Below are 9958 nucleotides of genomic sequence, written 5' to 3' on the forward strand. Positions count from 1 at the left end.
AAAACTGAAAAAATTCTGTCATTAATTACTCACCTTCATGTCGTTCCAAACCTGCAAGACCTTCATTCATCTTTGGAACACAAATTAAGATATTTTTGATGAAATCCGAATCTATAGACAACAACACAACTACCACGTTCAAGGCCAAGAAAGGTAAGGATATGGTTAAAATAGTCCATGTGACATCAGAGGTTCAACCTTAATTTTATGAAGCCGCAATAAAATTTTTGTGTGCAAAGAAAACAATAAAAACGACTTTATTCAACAATTTATTCTCTTCCGTGTCAGTGTTCAATGCTTGTTTACGAGAGTATCACGACACATGCGCGTGGTGCTGCTGATGCAAGAGCCGGCATTCTGACATAGAACATCCATCTCTCTTTGTTTGTCGTCCGTATATTCTGGTTCGAATAAGTAAGGCTGGGCAACAAATTGCAAGTCATCCTCTCTGGCGAAATCTTCAGACATGTTTATGAAGACTGTTTTAGCGTGTGTTTTCCTCTGCTTTTAAAAAAGTTGCAGTACATCCAGGGCCTCGTTTATAAAGCGTGCGTACGCTCAGATTTGATCTTAGAGTGTGCATACGCTTAAATCCACGCCAACGCTTTTTCCAACGTCTTTGACGTGGAAAAGTGCTTAGCGTCACGTCAGGGTCTGAGCAGACCTATGAACTTTTTCTTGTCGGAGTACTACAGATTTTTGGAAATGTAAGCTGTTCTTACAGCTCGCTGTTCTAAATTAAATAATTTGGATGATGACTGCGATCTTTTACATGTTAATGACATTAATTAGGAGTCGTTTACAAGGCAGAGAGCTGAAACCATTCATTTGCGCGCAAGTTCAAGATCATTTGCGATTCATAGATTTCACATCTGAAAGAGACGCGCGTACGTGCGTTTTCTGTGCGTACGTTCATTCTATGAATCACACGTACGCATATTTGAGAAATGATTGTAAGATCAAATTTAGGATGGTTTCTGCGCAACATTTTATAAATGAGGCCCCCGGGTTCTACGTCAGAATGCTCACTCCTGCATCAGCAGCACCACACGCATGCATCGTGAGCGTGCGTTGAAGACTGACATGGAAGAGAGGAAATTGTAGAATAAAGTCGTTATTTTTGTTTTCTTTGCGCACAAAAAGTATTCTCATAGCTTCATAAAATTAAACTTGAAAGCTGACACATGGACTATTTTATGATGTCCTTACTACCTGTCTTGGCCTTGAACGTGGTAGTTGCATCGCTGTCTATGGAGGGTCAGAAAGCTCTCAGATTTCATCAAAAATATCTTAATAATTGTGTTCCGAAGATGAACGAAGGTCTTACGGGCTTAGAACAACATATGGGTGAGTAACAAATGACAGAATTGTCATTTTTGGTGAACTATCCCTTTAAGTGTCTTTAACTCTTTCCCCACTATTGACAAAATTTTCCATAATTTATGAGAACGCTTCCGCGGAATTGACAGCATTTTTCTGGCTTTCCGCGTTTTCACTGTTATACAGTAGGGGGTGTCATTACACATCTTCTGAAAGAGTACAGAATCTTTGAATCAAAACACAGGTGAAGAAGCAGAAACAAGCGATAGCATTAAACAGATGCAAAAATGCGATCATCAAACATTAAACAGCATGTAAATCAAAACTACCTTATGCTACGAATTGAAATGTCGAAGTGGTGCAAATTTTGTGGATATTGATGAAAACGAATCCATGAAAGTTTTGTGAAAATTATCAAAAACAAAACAAAAAAAACAGTTAACTATTATGTACTGACATTTAAACCTAACCATATTACAAAACATGTACCTAACCTTACCTGTTTCCACCTCAATACCAGCACAAAAAAAGTACTTAATTGCTTACTTACTTTATTTATTTCAGTTAAAGTCAGTTAAAGCTAAAGACACCTTAAATCTTAAATAAATTTGGACCAAAATTGTCTAACCAAAAATATACTTGTTCAATGTTAGAAAAAGCATACATTTTAACAGTCTATTTGGAGCAGCAAATTGTTGCTGGTTGCAAGAGTTTAGTCTTGTTGTTTTTTTGTTTTTTTTTGCAATAGCAACATCCTTTTTTTTCCTTAAGGAATAGTGTGTTATTAATTACATTATTGCTTTTAGTGTTACTGAAGCTGAACCAGCTTGGAATACGTCAGTCTTTGGCTTTGTCATCTTTCATATCCGAGGTTTCTCTCAGACCAGGGCTATAGTGTTCCCATTGGCATTTACACGTTGAGTGTGAGAGATTTGCAGAGGCAGATATTTTGAGGGTGTCTCCTCCGTGGCAAATCCGAGTCAGTCATTGGCAGCTAATGAGGAGTGACACCGCGGAAACATGGACCTGCCTCGCCAACAAGGCACCTTTCATCTGCGCCTGTTTGCTTTTGCAGCTCTGCTTGAGAAAAGAAAATAGACAGAAAATCCTGAAAAGGTCAAAAAACAAAACAAAAAAAAACAGTGGATGAATAAATCCCAAGAGTGTGATTATGGCTCTTTTAGCTATTTAATATTTCTGTCAGCCAATTTAAACATCTCTATGGAAATTATGTTATTGTGAAGCAACTTTATTCTACACCATCGCTGTACAGCTATATGTGATGAAATGCATGAATTAGCCTATTTATGCATCATAAGTTCCTGCTTTACGTTTTTTTTTTCCACTCCACAAGTGAAAAAAGAAAAAACTAAACCATTTACTGTATGCAGACTATTTTAAATTTTTTTTACTCAAAGTTGGCATTGAATTAAATTTTGAGTGAACTATTCCTTTAATTTCAGGCACTGGTTGTGAAACATTGTAAACTTTTCTAGTTCTTAAAGAAAACATCAAGCAGTTACACTTTATTTTAAGGTGATGTTTTTACTATACTGTCAATGTTAAGGTTAGAGTTTTGTTGCTTGTAATTGTGCATAATTTATTTTTATTATTATGGTAAGAATGTGTAACTGCATCACCTTAAAACAAAGTGTTGCAAGTTTCTCAATATGCTGTTTGAGTTCTACACAGGCTATTGGCGAGCCAAAATAACAGGGGTTAACATATATCAGCATTGTGCGTCAATGTTAGGATTGATGTTCTTCGGAACAAAGGCTCTATCGCCTCTGCACGTTGACCCGAGAGGAAACCTCCCTCCTTTTTCAGTGGCTCGCACAGGAAGCAGCATTTGAAGCAATCATTTCCTCTCTGCCCCGCTCACGACAGACCCTCTGTCCGAGAAGATGAGCATGAAGTAGTTTGGAGTGCGACCGCTGGAGTTTATCAGAGCACGTCCCGCCGCACCAGCGGCACAGGAACACAAGCTTGTTTTTCGTCTACTCTCTATCAGTTTCTCAGAGTCCTTCCTGTTTTTGAGGGAGCGTGGTGATCCCGGCCGACGAGCTGAGCACCCTGCCAACATAAATTGTATGGGGAAAGGCATTGAAAACTCAGCAGCCAGAGGAGATTGTGGAGACAGTCGAGGAAATGTCTGATCACAGGAAGAGGGACATTCATCCAAACAAAGGGACATCCATATACAGATACTTAGTGGATGGGTACATGTTGACCGGTTATTCACTTATGCAACCTGTGACCCCTTAACCGCACTGACCTACTGTCATACCCAGTATGGCCTCAGAGGAATGCAATAAATAGATTAGTGTTGGCAAGAAATTAACATTGGAAGGTTCAATTGAACCAGTTCAAAAAGATGATTCATCAGTTTCTTTTAGTCCATGATGTCTGCAATTTGTCTTCTTCGTCTTTGTTTTTTAAAGAAGTCTCTTCTGCTCACAAAGCCTGCATTTATTTTATCTAAATACAGCAAAAACAGTAACATTTTGAAATAGTTTTACTATTTAAAATAACTGTTTTCTATTTGAATATATTTTAAAATATAATTTATTCCTATGATTTCAAAGCTGATTTTTTTTGCACCATTACTCCAGTCACATGATCCTTCAGAAATCATTCTAATATTCTGATTTGCTGCTCAGCTGTTTTCAACACAATACTAATGATAATAAATGTTTTATTTATTATCATTAGTATTGTGTTGAAAACAGCTGAGTAGAATTTTTTTCAGGTTTTTTCTTTCTGATGAATAGAAAGTGATCAGAAGAACAGCATTTATCTGAAATAGAAATCTTTAGTATCTTCAATTTTGATCAATTTGAAGTATCCTTGCTAAATAAATGTATTAAATGTATTTTTCAAGGTTTTAGGGCCACCTATATTTTCACAAGAGTTGAAATTCCAAAATTCTGAGTTATAATAAAATGCATCATGGTACATGCTCTCTCTCTCTCTCTCTCTCTCTCTATATATATATATATATATATAACACAGCATCTTATCTTCCAAATATTTTGATGTCTGTGATGTTCAGGTTTTGGTCTGTCAACAAACAACAGCAAGATTTGGGAATATTTTACATGCTGACTTTCTTAGCACTCCTTCTTTGAAGGTCCATCCAGCAGGGGCTGCTACGGATCATCATGCCAGGCTACAATCTCACAGTCTGGCCCAATAAACCTACTTGTGTTCATTTGGTTCTGAACGCTTAAAAAGGCCATTGGCACTGCTTAGTGTGCACTGTTAACTGCTAAATTAAAAAGTGCACTCATCCTCTGTGAGAAAAGCCACCAGGACAGGGGAAAAGAAACTGAAAAGGGGGGAAAAGCATTTTTAAGTGTTATTGTTCCTGCAGTATGAGAGGGTATTCATTTTAAGAGGCTATTCATTATTAGGTATTTGAGCTTGCCATTCACTCTCCCATTGTGTCTCTCTATAGCAATAGCAATTATGAGCCTCTCCAAATGAAAACAGCAGTGAGAGGAGGGCTGCGATCAGTTTAATAACTCAGCATTACTGCACCACAGGGTTCTTGAGTGCACAGTAAAACAGGTGCTGAAATAAATTCTTTGGCAGTGGCAAATGTTCACCTTGAGAGCAAGTGAAAGAGATGAGAGATCTTGCAGGGGATGCCCAGGCTGTCAAGCAAATTAAGGCCAACATGAAATCAAAAATTAAATTAAATTTTTTTTTAATTCAGATTATAAAAGTACATGGGTTGTCAACTGCGTTTCTTGCTGATTTTATGAATATGCACCCCAATTTGTAAGTGTATACACTGCACTAAAATATACTTTACTGGTGATGTGAAAGTATGTGCCTTTGAAGTGTGACTCAAAACCCTTGTCATTTTCATTTATATCCTAAGGAGATCAAGTTAAAAAAGACGGAGTATTATATTTATAAATATATGTATTCTTCAAGCGAAACGGCTTATTTCTTTAAATTGGAAAAGTATATATGCACCAAATATAGGACGGTGGCTGAAAGAAATGGTAACAAATATGTTAATGGAAAGATAACATATATTAAGAGATAAATACGTAATTTTTGATGGAGTTTGGGGACCTTTCAATTTGTTTTTAAAATGTGGTGGAGTTGGAAATGTGTTGATAGAAGACTAAAAAAAGAGGTGATATTGTATATTAATGTAAAATACTGAGAAGCCTTTTGTGTGTGTTACATGGAAATTTATATGTACATGTGTATAGTTAAAATGCAATAAAAAAAAACCTTGTCATGTAATTTTTTTCAGTTAAAAAAAGAGAATGTGACAGATTCATTTCTTTATCTTTATTAGGTTTTTAAATATATTTGCAATTACATATGTAATCATGAAGTTGCAATTAAAATATAAAATGCTGTATTAACTTTAAAGGTAGTTGCAAATAAGTCTAGTCAAGTCATTTTTATTTATATAGAGCTGTATTATATAACAGCATTCATAAGGCTAAGGCGCAGCAATCATCTAAGATTTTTTTTTTCATTTTGTAATAACATGTTGGGCCAAACCAAAATTCTGAAAGTAATTTTGATATGTGGGCTCATTTGAGGGGCCTCTCTTGCGAGGCGAATTCAGCCCAGAATCTACCACATTAGCCACTGGTTTAAAGGAAAAAGATCAAGGTTAAAGCCTGTTGCTTTCTGTTATCTTTAAATGTGTGTTCTCCGTGTACAAATATGTGACTGAATGGGTATTTTCACTGTCCAAAATAGAGACCACGCTCACTCTGCCAAGTCAAGAAGCGATAAGAACACAAATAACAACCTCTTTCCTCAGTCAATCACCCTGCTGAACAATGGGCAGCCAGGCTGGAGGGAATGCCTTGTCATTGTCGGCCCACCACTGCATGTTGTCGTCTCAAAGTTGAGGAATGTCTGGATCAGGAGCCAGCGAAATACCTTCAGAATTTCCCCATTTCAGCAGCTCCTCTTTGGATATTATTTGTGTCAGTGTTTCTCCACCAAATCCTCTTAACATTCCAGCAATGGCATGACAAAGTATCATTAAATGCTGCATATTGTACCATCGATAACAACATAATTTCACATGTCATGTCTTGTATCTCAAATTAAGATGAATACGATGTTTTCTAATTGGCCTTCCAGTTAGCCTTTCTAGTTGATTCACAATGCATCTATTCTTTAATCAGCAAAATATATGCCACATCACATCCTTGGTCTCACTCCACTAGCTTCTTGTGGACTCTAGCCCAGAGATGAGCCACTTTTCTGTAGAGTTTAGCTCCATTCTAACCATACCAGAAAAATCCAACCAAACTCTGTTTCATTTTTGTTACAGTAGCACTACTTCTTGTTTCCACCTTTGGAATACTCTCTTCTGCTTGTATTATTATCATAAGTTGCTTCGGTTAAAATAAATAATCACCAAATAAATGTAAATTGTAAAACAATAAGGATGGATGTGTACTTTTCATTTCAAACTCAGAATATTGACTTACCAGACATTTGAGAACAGTTCTTGGGAACTCCTCTGGATATGAATCTCTCCTTGGCATCACATCTGTAGATGATTGTATTAACTCAAAACATCATGAGCTCATCGTGTCCTTAGCATATTAACACATTACCTTTGACTCCATGGTCCATAGGGATTGTGCATCTTTATTAAAGTGTTTTACTTTCATATAACTAAGGTTGTAAAATATGTTTTTGTCCACTACAAATCACTGCTAAATAATATATATGAACTTTTGACTGGTTATTTTATATTCATTTTTGGTTTGATTGTTTAAGTTAAGGAAAATGATAATGTTCACATATGGTTGTGAAATCCATGTGACCATTGGGTGTCTATTTGCTATTTAATTATTCCCTTTACCCTTATATTTACCCTTCGGTAAAACGATTGAAAGCCATTTTTGATGAGCTTGCATCTGGTGAGAAGACATTCAACTCAATAGAACAAAGAACTAATATCTTTATGCATAAACTACACTGCAGGATGGACAGCAGTGTTTGTTTTGCTAGAAAATGAATCATATAACCTGCAACAAAAGTGAAGTAAAATCAGTGGAATGGCGCCACTATTTTATACACAATGCGATTTATACACAACTACAGCTCTGTACCCAGCCCCCTGACTTCCATCCTTAAAAGCAAGCCAAAGACCTTGCAGTGGACTAACTTCTGCTCCTATCTTCCATTATCCAGACCCAAGTAAACCCTTTATTTTAGACATGGATGCTTCTGACGTTACAATTGGAGCCATACTCTCACAAAGACATGGCAATCTAGCTAAGCTTCATCCCGGCGCCTTCTATTCCTGCAAGCTGTTCCCTACTGAATTGAATGTCAGAAACAAGCAAATGTTATCCATTGAATTCACCTTGGAAGAGTGGAGACATTGGTTAGAACGGGCCAAGTACCCATTAATAGGACCTACTGATCACAAGAACCTATAATACATCCGAACAGCAACACGTCTGAATCCTCGCCAATGGCCACTGTTCTTCACAAGATTAAACTTTTCTGTGACATATCAACCTGGAAGCAAGAACAGCCAGGCTGACACCTTATCTCGTATCTATGAAAAGGCTCAAGTAAACATTTCAAATTCTCACATTCTAAACCCCTCTATAATTATTGCACCCATTAGGTGGGATATCATGACAGACATCAAGAACTTCCAACAACCTGATTGGGTTTCTACTGACTGTCAGGCAAAGTATCTTTTTCTACTTGAAAACCAGGGAACCCAAGTTATTCAGTCGATCCTCACATTACCTGGTTCAGGTCACCGCAGCATCAACCGCAGCAATACCATGGTTAGACAACGATTCTGGTGGCCAACCCTGACCACTGATGTAACCAATTATGTCCAAGGATGCCAATTTTGTGCACAAAGCCGCACTCCTCAGCAGCTCCCTGTGGGACTCCTAGAACCCCTTTCCATCCCCAGAAGTCCAATGGTCCCACATTGCCGTATAGATTTCATTACTGATCTACCCCCCTCAAATGGCTACACCACCATCAAGGTCATAACGGACAGGTTCTCTAAGGCTTGCAGATTTGTTCCTCTTAAAGTGCTGCCCAGTGCTATAGACACTGCTGAGACTCTTCAACCATGTATTTAGAATATTTAGTCTACCTGAGGATATTGTCTCGGACAGGGGACCTCAATTCACCTCCTGAGTATGGAAAGCTTTCTGCCAACAACTTAACATCAACATAAGTTTAACCTCAAGATATCACCCTTAACCAAACAGACAAGTGGAAAGACTTAATCAAGAAATGGGCAGATTCCTTTGCTCTTATTGCCATAGCTCACAGAACCACTGGAACAAGTTCTTACCATGGGTGGGTAAGCACAGAACTTACTCATCCATTCCTCCACTGGCTTAACCCTCTTTAAATGTGTTCTAGGATACCGACCTCCACATTTGCCCTGGACTGGGGAACCATCCGATGTTCCTGCAGTAAACTCCTGGACCCGTATTTACAAAACATTTTATCTTACCACTAAGAGTTCTCCTAAATAGCAGTAAAAGTTTTTAGCTAAGAGTTTTCTCTTCAAACCTATTCACAAAGCTGCTGAGACAAACTTTTACTAAGGAATAGAGAGAAGTCTTAAGCTAAGAGTAAGGGCGGGTTGACTTCGTTGCTATGGATTATGTCAGCATGATTACTAACTATGCACACAGTGATTGGCTGATATTCTCTGTCAGAGATTTATTCATAGAAATATTGTAGAGCACGATGTTGCCATATATAAAGGTTTAAAAATAAAAATGTTGCCACATTCAAATAAAGATTTGAAAATGCAGGCTAAGTGTCACCAATTAAACAAGTATATGTTCAGCTAATTGTCAGCCCCTTACATGTATGCTTCTCGTAAACAATTAGTGAATATGCCTATAAACAGCCTTTTAATTAACAGAGTAGAATAATCATGGCTGATATTAATACATGGAAACGTAAAAAATAAAAAAAATAAAAAAACTGGATGCAAGAACAGCTGTTATTTCTTGCCCAACTGGTTAATTAAAACAAGAATATAATCAAAGGACAATTTTAGAGTTGGGATAACCTCCAAAACCAAAGGCCATACCTTTTTAAAAGGTCATTATCATCAAATGTTTCTAAAATATTTACATTCAGAGGCAGACTGCCGGCAACAGCCATTTTTAAGATAGTTTCAGAATCAGAATGAGCTTTATTGCCAGGTATGTTTTCACATACGAGGAATTTGTTTTCATGACAGAAGCTTCCGCAGTGCAACAGAATGACAGCGACAGAACAAAAACACAGATAATAATAAAAAAATAAAAATAAATAGAACAAGTAAATAGTCCTGTAATTTTGGATTTCTTTGGGATGGGGATGATGGTGGAGTGTTTGAAGCATGAAGGGACTTCGCACAGCTCCAGTGATCTGTTGAAGATCTGTGTGAAGATGGGGCCAGCTGGTCAGCACAGGATTTCAGACACAATAACACAATCTGGGCCTGGAGATTTTTTTGTTTTCTGCTTCCGGAAGACCTGGCGCACCTCGTCTTCACTGATTTGAGGTGCAGGTGTGGGGGAGAGGGGGGTTGCTGGAGGTGTGAATGGTTGTGTGGAGAGGTGTTCAGGGCGGGTGTGGGGTGTTTTTTCAAACC

This window comes from Sinocyclocheilus rhinocerous, unplaced genomic scaffold (genome assembly GCF_001515625.1).
Source record: "Sinocyclocheilus rhinocerous isolate Xijiao unplaced genomic scaffold, SAMN03320098_v1.1 scaffold286, whole genome shotgun sequence".
NCBI lineage: Eukaryota > Metazoa > Chordata > Actinopteri > Cypriniformes > Cyprinidae > Sinocyclocheilus > Sinocyclocheilus rhinocerous.